General features: G+C 37.7%; 1 protein-coding gene across 1 annotated transcript in view; it reads right to left on the bottom strand.

Moving 5' to 3' along the window:
* Nucleotides 1-17178, bottom strand: part of E23 (ABC transporter G family member E23) — a 117784-nt gene that overhangs the window by 84683 nt on the left and 15923 nt on the right. The window contains exon 2 of the mRNA XM_089866268.1: nucleotides 15444-15945. The gene's annotated coding sequence lies outside the window, so the exon portion shown is untranslated. The remainder of the gene's footprint in view (nucleotides 1-15443; nucleotides 15946-17178) is intronic.

The following is a 17178-nucleotide window of genomic DNA, read 5'->3' as shown; positions in this document are numbered from 1 at the left end:
GTGAAGTCGATATTTGCATATCAGAAGATCATTACTTGAAGTTAATTTACGTAATATGCGTAGTTTTCAGGCTAGCTAGATGATTCATACCTTTAACACAAGGATTGAAGTCTGGCCACTATGAGGACAAAGTAGTCTGCACTATGCCCTCCAAGTAGCCTAGCATCTACTCCTTGTGTAAATGGTATGAATCCTCCTAGCCTTAAAACTATGTATTTGTATTCGTAATTAATTAGTTTTCAAAACAAATTTTGATCATATTTTCAGGTATGGTTTTAAAAACAAATCTTCTCCAGGTGTGACCAAGAGGGACACTAATATGTTACGGGTCCTGAAAAGGTATTTTACCAATAATAATAATTTTTTCTGATATTTCAATATCATTACGATGTAGAATACATAATTACAATTAATTAATTAAATACAGCGCATCACCACAAAAAAAAATTGAAACCTTTCACATGTTTCAAATGTCAAAATGCCATTGCTCCCATATACACCTTCCAGAATATAGTACGGTTGATTCATCCCTAAAAAACTGTAATAATAGGATCCCGTTAGAAATTTCGGGGGTCCTCCAATGGTTACGGTACCATAGTGGTAAGGGGGAAAAGGTTAGCGTTAGGTTCACGGGGACGTCTTTTGACTATATACTATAGTGGGGACAAAAGGGCAGGGCCACATACCTAACGGTTCCCGGGTTACCAGAGTAAAAAAAAGAGCCCATATATGTTTGGGGACATAGAATGATCCCCCATCCTTGATCCAGGGGACAATACCGTCACAGGAAGGGGATTCAAGCTCGGGGACCACCCTATCTATAGGGCTTCCGCGTTTAGCCTAAACTGGAGGTGTCCAACAATTCGTTAAGTCGCCTTGAAAACGAACCGTGTATCTCAATGGCGTATAGGGTAAGTGTCCAACCTCTCACGTATAACTCTCCACCCATCCACGTGAGATAAAAATCAGGGGTCAACTTTAAATATTGAAATGGCACTTGGTTACCTTTGAAGGCGTTCAAGCTTAAGGGTATATGGCGAATGCTGCCATTTGGTTTGGAATTGCTTTGGGTTGGTTTTTAAACCCAGTGCAAGGTTAATGGCGTCATTTATTTTGGCAATCCGAGGTCAACTTAAAAATGGCCTTTTCTCGCATGGTAGAAGGTTAACTATTGAACAGTCGTACTCCGGTGGTGCCCATGCAGTTTAGTTACGAATGAATTGGACTATGAACTCGTGACATTTGCACTTCATAAAGTATCACCGAGTGATGTTTCTATTAGGGTACATGTTGATTTATATCTGATTAGTGGTTTTTGCGATGTATGTATGAATACATTGAAATGAACTAGGCTAATAGGCGATTGGTTTTTTTTGATTGGAGGTGATGAACTATAAGAAATATACTTTGTGAATGCAAAATTGAGTAGTATTTGACCGTGTTCTACTTCCAGGTACATTTAGATGTGATATGTGTTGTGTAAAAAAAGGAAGTGTATAAGGATTATTACATATATTTTTGGCGGCTCGGTTCATTTCATTTACAGGGTGATGCGGATTGAATCATGATTGAATGTGGGAATATGTTGGCGAAATCTTGATGAGAAAAAAATTATTGGAACTTAATTCTTCGGGAAAATGATGAAATCCTAAGGGAAAAGGTTAAAATATTGGAGGGGGAAATCAAGAAAAAGATTAAAATTTTGAAAATAATGCAAAAAAATGGCAGCAGCATCTGGAACAAAAACTTGCGACACATTGATAAACCAGGCAAAATGTTTAAATCTTCTTGCAATAAAATTGCCAAACCAAGCTAGTTGTCCTTTCAGACTCAGAGAATACACTCCCTTATGTCCATAAATATTAAAACGTCCAAGAACTACCTTATTTGGTTAATTACAAACTTAACCACAAAGAAAAATACTCGAGAAGAAACAAATACCCGTTATCACCGCCGATGACAACGAAGTACGGATAACTAAACGATTAGGGAAACGTATCCGAGGGGCTATTCACTTAGCATAATCGGATCGATGTACACGACTGTACCTTATTTGAAAGTAAGCTTCCTACCCCTTCGACAGTGCCTAAATGATAAGGCGCAATACAGATACTCTGGCGAGTGATTAGCCCCTCGAACGTATCACGATCTTTCGCTCTAAAAAGATGTAAAGATGCATCGCTAATAGAAGATCTCGGGTCTCGTTAAGGTTAGTGTGTTCCTGGTTGCGGGTCATTCGCGCTAGAGGACGCCCGTTAAACCGAACGTCCTTGGACCTTCGCGAGCTGCTGTACGTGTCTCTCAGGGCTCTCACCTACCAAGTTAACAGGAATACTTAATACCACCAGCGTATCATCATCACCATTCCTCTTCCTAAGCCTAACACCATAGAAACCGGTCTCATCCGGAAACAGTTATTTTTTTTTCTTCTGTGTGTGTGTTAAGTTTCTCATTATATAACTAGGAATAAATTTGAGATATTTCGTTCCTTTGACTTTCCATAATCATCTTTTAGGGTTTTTTATTTCTTCTTCTTCTTCTTAGAAATCTCACGTACCTTGATAGAACCACGTGTGAGTGAGAAGTCTTTAAGAAGTTTATTGAGAAGGAGAGAGATGGAGAAAGATACAGGGGCTAAAGAGAGACGAGTTAAAAATAAAATAGTAGAGAAAAAAATTCGCTTCCTTGGTTTTATAGGCTTAGGTTTTTTCTTAAAAAACGTTTAGCTCTTTTAAAGGGGTGGTGACCAAATATAGTGCAAATGAATTTGATTGCAAATGTCTCTCTCTACACATTGTTGAATGTAATGCTGGAAGGAAAAACTGCACTTTCAAATTTCCTATGATTTTCTCTGATCTTTGTACAGGGCGGTCAAAAGTTGTCAATGTTAACAGTATATTTGCTAATATGAAATTGTTTTGAAAAATTAATTTTTTGCAAAGGGTAACGCTGAAACTTTCAACTTTGGAATTATCTTAAACCCAAGCAGTGTTTCGAAATTAAAATAATTTAGTGACTTTGACTGACCATTTAGTCCCTTTTAAATTAAACTATCTCGTCTTTCCCAGGTTTTGCATGACACGTGGTTACACCACGTTTACAATGGCGATCTTTGTTATTTTGAAGCAAATGCCATCTCTTCTAATTGGCCATATGTCTAATCAGCGCCACTAGCGGATGGTCTGAAAACTACTCCCATAGAGTCTAGGTATATTTAAGCGGGTTTGCAGAATTTCCGCCAGGTGGCTCGAACGCCGCGCCATCTGACGGAAATTCTGCAAACCCGCTTAAATATACCTAGACTCTATGGGAGTAGTTTTCAGACCATCCGCTAGTGGCGCTGATTAGACATATGGCCAATTGCTTGATGAGCAACTAATATCCCTTCCATAGGTCTGACCGAAATTAAAGGGGATGTTCTTTGAGGATTCAAATTTGCTTCAAAAAATGTAACCTTTATGGTCACCATTATGTCACAAGGGACACTGTTTTCAAGTTATGATTGGTCAAAGTATTTTATGGATGACCCCTAATTAAATTAAAAAATCATTTAATTTAATGGGTCACTCTTACGCAACACAATCCAATCATAACTTGATAAAATCGGTCATAGAAATAATTACATTTTCAACTCTATGACAGATCTTTAAGAAAACCAAATAACTCTTAACGACTTAAAACTGAAAGTGATTAATTACAGTTCCTTGGTTGTAAACATTGAAGGAGCGGCTTTTGTTTTATTTCATTCCATTCCGTTTTCCCTTTGACTTGAGACAGAAACGCCAGTCATCGCCCAGTCTAGGTCGTTTTTAGAAGCAGCAGAGCAATATTTTTAAAAGGGAATGCTTTTAGCTCTCTGCTTTCTACTACTACTATTACTACTATAGTAGCCATACATATGCATTGCGGAAGCAATTCAGAGTCCCTCGTTACGATCATGCAGCTACCGTGTTCAAGTAGCTAGCTCTCATTTTTATCCTATGAAAAACATTAACATGTACAAAAATGGGCCAAGCCTCGCTTCGTGCCCTCTCCGCCGTAAAACGTTCTGAGATCCCATGTAGAGCCAAGTCTGTCTTTTGTTCTCATTCAATCGCCAATTGAACAATTATGTTATAAATTAAATCCTTTTCCTAATTAATAACCAATATTCTTTGACTCTATCATTATTATACATCTTTGTTCGTATCAAAAATATCGTGACTTGGCAAGCGCAGGTGTACATAAGGTTATGCATAACTCACCATATAATTTGTACATAGGGTTGTGCATGACTCATCTTATAAACTTGTACATATCCCCTCGACCATAAACGATTTAGTGAATATCCCTTCGATTATTTTAAAATCGGCAACGATTTAGTGAATATCCCCTCGACTTCCTTTTAATATTACTTATCTGCGATTGCCAAGTCACGATATTTTTGATACGAACAAAGATGTATAATAATGATAGAGTCAAAGAATATTGGTTATTAATTAGGAAAAGGATTTAATTTATAACATAATTGTTCAATTGGCGATTGAATGAGAACAAAAGACAGACTTGGCTCTACATGGGATCTCAGAACGTTTTACGGCGGAGAGGGCACGAAGCGAGGCTTGGCCCATTTTTGTACATGTTAATGTTTTTCATAGGATCTCACTTCTTTTTGTAGACCCTCTAGTTATACTTCGGTAGTCATATTAAAACAAGACTCTCTCGTGGTACTTCGTTTGCCAATATAATGGCTAACGTTTGTCCATATTTACGCTGAATTACCCCTTTCGACCCGCAGAGAATATGCAATAAAGATTGTATGCGATATCCTAATAAAAGAATGTAGCATCAGTTAAGACACATTTCTTTTAAACTACTACTCCTACTAGCTTTAATATATATTTAACTTTCGGTTAACTTTGGACCATTACGTCCTTTCACCAAGAACACACACTATTTCTGTTGAAAAGACGGCAGCGCCATCTAGTTTTAAAATAAAGAACTAAAGAACAATTTTATAAAAATTTCGGGATGTTTTAATTTTTCTGTGCTTTATAAAATAAATGAAAACTAAATCCTGAATTTTAAGTTTCTATCTCCTCTAGAAGTACCTTAGAATTTTGATGATCGGTGAGTGAGTGAGTGAGTGACAAAATAAGGTAAATTTCACCTGCGATATTTCGAAAAGTATATAGGGTAGGAACTTGAAACTTGGAAACTATAGCTACAATTGACAGTCCTCGCGGCAAGCAAAATTTCAGGCTTTTACCTGTACCCATCACGAAGTTACAGTGGGCTTAAAAGTGCCACGAGTTGCTTCGAGAAAAGGATGTCAGTGCTCGACTTGGCTGGGAGCACTGCCGTGCTCCCAGATAATTGCATAAAAATACATGCATTTAAGAGGAGATAGACCTAGTGGAATTGCCCCTATAGCTGCGATGAACTCTTAAGAAGCCGTATGGATGCAAATGCAAAGGGTTAAGCTTTCAAATCTCAGGGCATTCCAATACAACAAAGGTTTCACTGAAGGTGTGATAAAAAAGAAAGGGTTGTTATATAGGATTGAAGTACATGACTGGGATGTTTTTATGGGGAAAACAATTTTAGAGTCGAAATTGGATAACTTCTAAGAGTGATTTGTATTATATCTCCTTACCCTCCCTATTTTGGGAACACCATCTATTTTTAAAAATATACTATTTGAACATTATAAACAAGACCTCGACTCTTAATTAGTAGCTTATGTTAATTAAAACACATTTATCATATAACATCGCTGTAATTATATAAATTTCCATTATAACGGTTCAATTTTGCGCGTGAAAAACGTATTTTGCGAAAACGATCTAGTAACGTTAAATGAAGATAACAAAAAAATCAGATTAATAGCGTTTTATATTTTCGAAAAAATATCAAACTATACAGTATACTTTATCAGGATATGTGTTAATGAATATGGGCGCCATCCGGGGAAGATGACCGATTAAACAACTAATCGAAAGCAAACTATATACACGCAAAAAGTTTAGAACTAAAGATAGATAAGCAAAGAAAGAACAAAAACTATGATTTTCATTTTTCAAGTTCAATGCTCCGCGGTTATCACGAGTTACGACGTAAAGGGTGCATGCAATCGCGTCGCAGCCGATGAAATATTTGAAATTGATAAAGTATAGTGTGTATAGTGTGTATACCCTTACGTTTTCTAAATATTACAAAATAGATATAGGCAGATAAGTGCTCTCTCTCTCTCGCTCTCTGCCTCTTCCGTTATCGCACGCAGCCCAGTTCCACTTATAAAGATACGTTCGATGTATACATCGTATACTGTATACAATCGTGATGTCGTAAATTATTGATTTCAAAAACTCCCATGTACTGAAAATATATACATACACCTTGGTGAAATTAATTTAGGAGTTTGCTTTTTATTTAGTAGCGAAATACCCAAAAAGAATCTTATAGAAAAGTAATAGGGATATTTGGACCAGATTTTTAGGAAAGATTTAGGGTATTTGGACCCAATTTTTAGGAAAGAAATTGGGACTTAGGACCAGCTTTATGGGAAAATATAGGTAATTTCGACCAGTTATGGGAAAATATAGGATATTTGGAGCAGATTTTAGGGAAATATATATATAGATTTTGGACCAGATTTATGGGAAAATATACCGAATTAATTTGGAGCAGATTTATGGGAAAATATACCGAATTAATTTGGAGCAGATTTATGGGAAAATATACCGAATTAATTTGGAGCAGATTTATGGGAAAAATATACCGAATTAAATGGATCACATTTATAGGAAAAATATACCGAATTAAATGGATCACATTTATAGGAAAAATATACCGAATTAAATGGATCACATTTATAGGAAAAATATACCGAATTAATTTGGATCACATTTATAGGGAAAATATACCGAATTAATTTGGATCACATTTGTAGGAAAAATATACCGAATTAATTTGGATCACATTTATAGGAAAAATATACCGAATTAATTTGGATCACATTTATAGGGAAAATATACCGAATTAATTTGAACGAGATTTATATGAAAGAAATTACAGGACTGAAACTTCTCTCAAATTTATGGCACTGATAAATAAAGGCCATCCATTTTCTTTTAGGTTATTTACTCCAACACAGTATACTGCCATGCAGAATCCTCATGGTGAGAGACTAATTAGCCATATAGGTTCCGCCTGATGAAATTCAAATTGAAAGACGTACGTTACATTCGAAAGAAACGTGAGAAAATTCATAGGACGAGAGCGCATCAAGTATATACAATCTCTCAAAACTTCAATTATGGTTGTTTGAACCCTAAATGTAAAGGTAGGGTAAACCATACAACAACGCAACGAGAGGGTAAACCATACAACAACGCAACGAGAGGGTAAAACATTCTTTCAAACCTATGTCAATAGACCATTCGAAAATTACATACAGAGAAATCAATACACAGGGGCGAAGCCGACATCGGGGTATTATCCCTCTCGCAAAGAATCACCGCTTGAGGCAGCTTCCAGTGAACTCGGGTGAACTCCATCTGGCGTTGCATCTTGGTTAGCGCGAGGGCGGTCTCGCCCCTGTGTATTGTTTTCTCTGTATCTAATTTGCTAAATGGTCTATAGCCACCAAAATGATACGTGCCTGTAAAACTATTGAAAAAGAGTTAATATTCTGTACAGGGTTTTCCAAAAAAAGGGGGTGGTTGGTGGCAGAGTAGCTGCCAAGAAACGTCCTTTCGTGTAAGGCTTTTTGTTCTGGTTCAAAAGGCTATGCGGGTATTAAAAATCATCATCATCATCCAATTCCGGGCAAGCCTTCTTAAAGTCTTCCCTCAGAAAAGGCCAAAAGGGTTTTATTTTCCATCCACAGGAGATGATGGAGATAATATATTCTAATACTCCAGGTACCGTTAGATATTCGACCGCAGGTATATAAAAAAAAAGAATGAAATAAAAAAAAAGAGCAGCTAATGCACGTCGTCCCACGTAAATTTAACCATTTTGTGCTCTGGAACAAGCTCCGTTCAGCTCCGGACTGTAAGCGTAAAAGGCTTAGCGACAATATACAGGTAAAACAATTCGTGAAGTATATTAAAATCGAAGTAACGTGGTCGTACTGTCCATTGGGATAAAGGTTAATTTCAAAGGGTTATATTCGACTGAAATTTCGTGCACATTTTTCGTTATAATTTATAGTTGTGCTGTATTGTTTTTGGTTGTTATTAGCGAATTACAACTCTGTTATATACGTTATATCTTCTAGTAATTTCAAGGGATTTTAGTGAAATTTTGCATACTGGTTCATTATATTCCCTAGTAGGTCTGTATAAGTTTCTGTTTTAATCGGCGGCCATCTTAATTTAAAAATGGCGGACAAAACAAATCAACACAATAACTTAACGGAAATTACAACCAACGTGTTTAACTGAAATTTGGTACGTTTGTTTATCTATATCATATAGGTAACCTGCCATAGTTTAAATTTCCCTAAATCGGTAGCCATTTTGAAAGAATGGTGATCAAAAGTCTCCGACTAAATAAGTTCCAGAAATTTGAACGGATTTGGTACGCCGGTTAAGCTGATCGGAATATTAATTTTATAGTAATCCCCTTAGAATTTGATAACTAATGTAACTAATATACTTCTGATCCAATGGATGTGGGGAGAAATGCGCGTGCCATTCTCTCTTAAAAAAAATGGTAGCAGCATCCCTTAGGCGAGCGGTCATTGAACCTCCGCCGGATAGGATTGGTTGGATAAGAAGACCTAGAGAGACTACACGTTCCACGATTGGGCAATATAGATACTGATGGTTTTACTTAATACACGGTAGGTACCGTTTAGAAATAAAAAAATTGGGTGATACCAGCACGACGATGAATAATAAAAAAAAATGTCGGTGGCTAGGACAAGCTCGGAGCGTTCTACTGTGACACTGGCCAATCTTTTACTGCATGCCGCATTATTTTTTCTTCTCTCTCTCTCTGTCCTTTGGAAGAGAAGGGATATTTCTCCCCATCCCGTTATCTCTCTCTGGCTCTCGAGGTTCGGTCTCCGGAATTGGGTTAAATATACAATCACGATGCCAAGCGATGAGGAGACCGGCTTTAACAGGATGATGGAAATTTGCGAAGGATGAGGTGGTGGTGGAATACAAAGTAAAGAAGAACTAAAAAAAAAAAATCGTTTTAAGTTGATGGGATTGGATGTGATGCTGATCAGATTTACTTGCAGGGTTATCATTATGCTAATTGGGAATTTTTGTGTGGTATTAACGTGTTTGGCCCTTAAATTTTGTAACAACCAGAAGTAATCCCAGATTGGAAATTGGGCTCCTGGGTGTTTATTGGGATGTTTCAAATTTTGTTAAAAATATATTAAATTTGGGCTGGAAGCCTTGATGTTTTGGGCTATAGAAACCTTGATGTTTTGGGCTATAGAAACCTTGACGTTTTGGGCTATAGAAACCTCGACGTTTTGGGCTATAGAAACCTCGACGTTTTGGGCTATAGAAACCTCGACGTTTTGGGCTATAGAAACCTCGACGTTTTGGGCTATAGAAACCTCGACGTTTTGGGCTATAGAAACCTCGACGTTTTGGGCTATAGAAACCTCGACGTTTTGGGCTATAGAAACCTCGACGTTTTGGGCTATAGAAACCTCGACGTTTTGGGCTATAGAAACCTCGACGTTTTGGGCTATAGAAACCTCGACGTTTTGGGCTATAGAAACCTCGACGTTTTGGGCTATAGAAACCTCGATGTTTTGAGCTGGAAACCTCGATGTTTTGAGCTGGAAACCTGGATGTTTTGGGCTAGAAACCTTGACGCTTTGAGCTTGAACAATTTTTGGTTTGAAAAATTAGAGAGTAGTACGTGGGTTTTGGGCTACTTTTGAGAATCGACTTTCTTTGCAAAGCTAAATTCATCTGGCATCTCAGGCAAATTAAAAATTTGAGTAATTTCAATGTTCACTTGGGACTTTGACGACCTGAACGACAAGGTTGCAAACTGAAAACTAGCTACACTTAATAAATACCCGAAAACTTTTTAAAATCAGGAAGACAAATGGTATGTACATCAAAATTGAAAAAACCTTTATCGATCATACACAGAACCCGAGAACCATAACATTTCCTGAAGTCAGGGAAGCAAAATCCCTGTTTCCCAGGATACCTTAACACACGTATGCACCACTCCTTTCGTTATAGGTGAACACACCGGGTTTAAATTTCAATGGGTGTCAATCAAATTTTATATACGAGTACCACGACGGGGTAGTAAAGGGTATTAAATCGCTTACGTAACATTCCATCCCGAAAATGGAGGGTGAGAGAAACCGCTTCCAGGGTTGGGTTTCCTCAGCAGCACCGTGTTTCCTCGTGCCGATAAAGACAGGAGAAGAGAGAGAGAGGCAACGTTTGGGGTAAGGTTAACACATTCAATACTTGGGCTGGGTCCTTCTTTATACTACAAGTCCCGTTATACGCGGCGGCTTAGCGGAGGAACGTTAACCGTTAACCGTTAAGAATTCGTTTTTACATAAAATTCGCAGCCTGTATAGGAAGTATATACGAGGCAAGCTTGAGCCGTTTAAGTTCGCTATAGGTTGAATTTCTGTCGGTTATAGCTAAGTTGGCTTCCTTATTTTTCTCTCTCTCTCTCTTTCAAACGTCTCTTTAAAAAGAAAATAAATTTTAAATTCTTCTCACTTCTTGGCCCTTCCACTAACCAACAAATCATAAGTAAATAGTAATAAGTTGAAACAAAAGCATTTGAAGGAAGTAAACAAACTATCAAGTAATAGCAGAATGGGATAATAGGATGACACTCTGTATCATCTTTTATAACATGATTCTTCCCAGGATCATGTACCCATTTTGTTTGCTCTCTCGCCTATCAAACTTCAGATGGGCACATGGCACCATGCTAGGGTGAATTCTTTAACTGTTTGGTTGTACTAAATCCTCAGCAATTAACCTACCCAGTACCGCACACCTTGATTGTCTTGACGTGGGACAAAAACGCACAAGCGCATGCATGCGCCTTGGCAAATAGTTAAGCAGCGCTAATAGAGTAATGATGAGGGAACTATTTACATGGCGTATTTGATTCGGTTGGTTTAGCTATAATAAATGTTCATCTGATGTTGGGAAGAATCATATTACCCAGCTTTGTGGTTGGTACACTTCTCCCAAAGAGAAGCATTATATACTTATTGTAGTAGTTAAAATAAAGGTTACACATAAAGTCATAAAAACGACCACACATGTTTAGGAATAAATGACCGTAATATTTTAACTTATAGGGGGATGTAATTAACTTATGTCTAACACCTTATGCCTGGTTTAAATGCAAGCGAGAAAGCAAGGAAGGAGGCAAACTGGCAACCACCGAAGTGAGAGACATTTTGACATTCTCTTCCGTTATAGACGCGGGTTATACGGAGCTTAAACTTCCCGTTATAGAAACCAGGAAGCGGACGGTCCGCGTTGGTTGATCTCGAGGAGAGCGTCGTCGATCTTTCTTAAGATCCCCGCCGCGGCGTGTTAAATTCTTTCCCGATCAAATAGGATACTTTCACCGAGCTCCAAAGAACAGAGCTATAGAGGGTGGGCGGCGAGATATACACAATCCGTTGTTAAATCTTCCGATATTTAAGGCGATAATATTACGTAATGGGGCCTCACTAGCTTCCCGTCGTGTCTCCGAGGGTCGCGTTCAGGAAATCGTTGATGTAAAGTTTCGAATTGCTTCCTTACAAGAGGGGACCCCATGCACGTTTACGCTTCTAGATAGTTAAGTGTTCATCGACTAAATACTTGTCAAGAAGTGTAAAGTTTAAACCATCGACTATAGGCAGGCCTACATGTTCCTGCATGGTTGGGTAGGTGGGTGGATAGGTATCAAGTTTGCATGAGGATGAAGATTGGTTTACTTGAGAAGTATTTAGTATTTAGACGCGCGGACATAGAAGTAGAAGCGATCAAAATGATAATTAAAGCCGATTAAATTATTGTGGCTTCGCAATTTTTGCAGTAAGACTTGCAACAACGCAAAACGTTCTTAGAATATTTAACGTAAAACATTGTGGAGCGAGCTTCGCTATTTTGGTGTCTGGTCAAACGCAATCTCGGTAAAACCGTGTTTAAAACTTTACCCAGTCGGATGATTGAACTAATTACATTTTAGCCAATTTAACCAAATTCCCTGACTTATCCCTAACCTGTTTTGGCCCATTTTGAAATTCCCTGACATTTCCAGGTTTTCCCTGACCTATGTCAACCCTGTACAAGCTTATCATTGACAGATAAAACCGCGCACCAATTCAGTTGTTTAATTTGTAAATTACCATTCATTCAGAGTTATTACGAATTTTCTACTAAAATCTATAAAATAATTGTAACCGGGTCTTAAACCCTTTCTGTATCAACGAACTCATGGCGTATAGACAACCCTTTCTCGACGCTTGTTTATAACAACTACTTCTAAGATCGGTTCGGTCACCCTTTTAAGGTCATCAGTTTGTTGTCGTCGGCTAAAAAAGAGTTTAGTTCTAGTCAATTTTGGCGAAACGAAAACGACATCTTTCTCAACGGGTTAAGATTAATAAGGCCATTATTTATATCGCTCGTAAAACGGATTATTTATCGCTAAAATATCCCTCCCTCGGAGAAGTTGACGACGTGAATCGCGATGGAGGTTATCGGACCGTCTGAGACGCAACGCAATGCCTTACAAGTTCATACGCTCGAAATAGGTGAAATTCTCTGCTTAAAACCCCAGTACATAAATTAGTTCTACCTGGACTGCACCTGTTCTTGAGTCTCGTAATCAAATAGGCTAAATATTTAAAGGTATTGACTACTGTACTTGAGTACGAGTACAGTGTCTCTGATGTCATGACGCAGCCAATGGAAATGGCCCTTAACTCGCATATGAAAGAAAGAAAAGAATCGTCGATTGTTATGTTATGTCTTAATCATAGTCCGCTGATGAAATATGAGATAGATTTATATCGCTTTTGTTGTTCTTATTAAGTCAGGGACTACATATACGAAAACTGTCTCGACGCGTTTACCTGTCTCCGATGTCGAGGTATAATGACATCTCTAAAAGGAGAGAGGGGGTGTTTGTATTTATTTCATAATGACTGTCAATGATCTGGTTCAATAACGAGCCATAGTGTCAGATCGACGGATCTATAGTGGGTAACGAAAATTATTTCCATACATGAATTAATTCATTATTATCATGGTTATTGAAGGCAGGTTTGTCAGTTTAGTAGTTGACCGTACCATGGACATTACCATATACTCTTACAGATCCGCGTTGAATTCATGGGCTACTCGAACCGATTCAGGTTACAAGGGTATAGATAAACTATTGAACTACAAATTGATCTAACGAAAACATCGTTACAATTATTTTGGATCGATGCATCTAACGCGTCATATTTGGACCTTGGTTTCAACTTTGCAATAAACGTTTCTCACATAACTAAAAAGAGCCCAAGGTTTGATTTCATCACTACTACCACTACAAGCACTGTTCATCAAAGTATTTAAAAACACCATAACACACACCACAATTCAACACCATTTAACGCGGCCTTTCCCACGAGAAACACAATGTCCCAATTTAAATCACCTCAACCCATTCCATTACCTTGAGAATCAAGTACAATTACTAACACGACGTAGCTCTAGAGACTACAAGGCCTTCTTGACGTATATTTAAAGACAGCGTGTGAAGATTCAAACTATATCTTTCAAAACCCAAATAAGAAAATCCCTTCGTACGTTTAAAACCCTGATGTGGACCGACCATCTGCGACATGGCACCGATCTTTGAACAATTAATAGCGTACGCAGTATGTTGTGCATTAAGGGGTAAAAAACCGCCAGTAAGGGGTTAGGGTTAGAACTTCGGTAAGTTTTTTTTACGTAACCATAAAAGAAAAAAAATTGTGCATGCAGTTGTGGGGTCCCGTAAGTTTAGTACTTAAAAAATACAGCTGCCTGTTTGGTAATTCCACCTACGGTACTGTAATACCGGCGCCAGGGTGAGAGAGAGATTGTAAAAAAAGCCTTTTCTCAAAAAGGGTTCCCAATTTTTTTCCGCGCTATTTACCAACGAGCTATAAGGATATGGATGGGGCTCTCCTCTAGTGGACCCCTTTCCTTATGTCATCGTCGAGGGGACAGATACTCTCATCCAATATAGTTTTGTCTCGTACTCATTCGGATATCTTGTACCCTCTTTGCACTCGAGTGTTTCTCATAGCAAATTCACGTGTTTCTCATAGCAAATTCACGTGTTTCTCATAACAAATTCACGTGTTTCTCATAACAAATTCACGTGTTTCTCATAACAAATTCACGTGTTTCTCATAACAAATTCACGTGTTTCTCATAACAAATTCACGTGTTTCTCATAACTAATTCACGTGTTTCTCATAACTAATTCACGTGTTTCTCATAACTAATTCACGTGTTTCTCATAACTAATTCACGTGTTTCTCATAACTAATTCACGTGTTTCTCATAACTAATTCACTTGTTTATCATAACAAATTCACGTGTTTCTCATAACTAATTCACGTGTACTTATTTGGTATACACTAAAAACATTTCACTACATTCTTCCAAAAATTGTACTCCATTGTTAATACAGCCTTTCTGTGTCCTTTATGTGTACTCATTCCTGTTCCTTAATAATGTACTCGCAATTGTACTCGTCCTCAACTTGACATGATGTCAAAAATCACCTTTCTACCTCAGTATCATACCCCTCGTCAGGGGTATAATGGTATATAAACCAAAGGATATACGATCATGATTTTTTTTTTTAACTTACGTAAGTTTTTTAACCCCATACAAAAAATTATCCTATATATCCTTTCTCTATTTTTAGAGATTTTTTGGGATGGCAAGCTAAACTTTAAGCAAGCAAGCTAACCCATTCCCAACTCTTTGTTAAGGGAGGTTTTTTTTTGAGCTCTCTCTTATCCGGTAATAATAATAAAAAACGATCAGGAATTTTTTTATTTCGTTCTTGATGCGTTACCCCACTCTTTTTTATACCGTAAGGGTAAAATGAAGAATGCTGCTCTAAGGGGTTGAGTTTCCTTCTCACGATGCCAGGGGGATATACCCCCGCTAGATTTAAAAAAATTCCCAAAACTAAGAGCCTCTCTCTACTTTTTTTTAAAGGAGTGCTCGTATATGTACACAGATGTTACGTAAAAAAAACTAGAAGGGTATACCTTAAAGAAAACCCGAGAAACCATCTGTTATCGTAGAAAGATACCCATAGAATATGTCTATAGGGGTACGTATTCATTGCGTTAATTATGTTAATTGTTTTTGAAAGTTGTAGGTGTAATTGCAACATAAATTTAATTAAACTTGTGTTTTGAGAAGTTTATCGAAATCACTTACTTTCAGAAGGTCTTGTAGAAGTGAGACTATACGTGGTGTGTTCGTTGGCGGACATGTTCTTGGGTTACGGTGGTGTTCTTTCGTAGATCACAAAATGTTCATTCGTCCAGTAGTGTTCGTAGTTCGTAGTGCAAGGCATCATCGTTAACATGTAAATTAAATCTCGTGCATTTGGATCCCAAATGTTCACTCGGGGTATTTCCACGATGTTCATTAGTAGTCGAGGATGCATTTTGATCGCAAAATGTTCACTCTGTACGTTTCAACGATGTTCCATAGCAACCGAAGATGCACTAATTGCACTTTGATCGCAAAATGTTCACTCTTGTTTGTTTCCACGATGTTCATACGTAGATAGATGCAATTAGACAGCAAAATGTTCAATCCGCGTGTTTCCACGGTGTTCATTGGGTAGATGAAGATGTTTGCGATGATATGAATATAAGTTCATGCATGTTCAATCGCTGGCGAAGACGCAATGTTCAATAACATGGATAAAACTCTAAAAGAAAAATAACAAGAAGTTCAATATTAGATCAGATTAATCAATAAACACACCCTTCACCTTACTCTACCCACAAACCCTATAAAACAAAAGCCAAGGAAACCCCTTTATCCCATAGATATAGGAACAGAAGACAAGAAAAAAATCAATGCCGATTTTTTTTCTTCTTCTCTCCTCTATAACAAATCCTAGAGTCTCTCTTGGTTCTGATCCCAGGGTCCGGATGGATGCCATGGTACATAAAAAAATTTAAATAAAAAACTTCTCCACGCAGTAGTAAAGTTAAGGAGGCCCTGATGGCACAGTCCTGTACATACCAATACGTCTAGATTCTGCTTAGACAAGCGGAAAAAATCCCTATGAAGGGAAATCGAAAGTTTGCCTCTCTCCAACCAAGTTATAGGATATATCTCAAAGAAAAGAAAGAGAAATTTGCTCTTTAGCATAATCTAAAACGTAACCGGAAACAACACCATGCATGCACTCAAAGACCCCCATGCGTGCAGTGCCATCATACCACTTCCTAGATATATGCTCTTAAAGTTAAGGCCTACAAAATAAAAATCAACCCGACTGATATTATTAAGAAAAGAAATAAACGTATGTGTCCAGTGGAAAAAGATGGATCATTTTCAGTTAAAAGATGCTGCATGCAATGTTAGAAAAAGAACGCCGCGTTTTCAGGCAGAGGAGAGGGATAACATACAATGAATAGGTATAAAAAAATTATACTGGAACGGATAACTTCGGTGACTTTTAAAGCTTATTTTAGATCATGAGATCGTCCCCCCACTTGATGTATTAGCGCTGATTTTAAAGGGAAAAGACAGATGACGCGTCCACTTTACGTTTAAGTGGGAAGTCTAACGGTGCTTTCATTAAAATATTCCGAAGCTATACATTGTTGATATGTTTTGACCTATAAACTGCGTCATAGCCGTATCTCTCACCCACATGTCGTTAAAACTGCTATCTGCTACCGAATAAAATGAAAATTGAAGTAGGTTCGAGTAGCATGTTCTGGAACCTATCACCCAAATTGGTAGACTATAGAATTTTCACCCAAAAGTCCGTTAACACAGGCATTTTCACTCAAAAATCCGCATAACACCAGTATTTTCACCCCAAAAGTCCCATAACACCAGCATTTTCACCCAAAAATCCCATAACACCAGTATTTTGACCCAAAAGTGCCATAACATCACCATTTTCACCCCAAAAGTCCTATAA

The sequence above is a fragment of the Phalangium opilio genome, unplaced genomic scaffold, assembly GCF_054372755.1.
Source record: "Phalangium opilio isolate 3A_F unplaced genomic scaffold, DU_Popi_V2 ptg000017l_1, whole genome shotgun sequence".
Taxonomy (NCBI): Eukaryota; Metazoa; Arthropoda; class Arachnida; order Opiliones; family Phalangiidae; genus Phalangium; species Phalangium opilio.
Note: the sequence above shows the minus strand (reverse complement) of the source record. Positions and strands in the feature narration are given on the sequence as shown.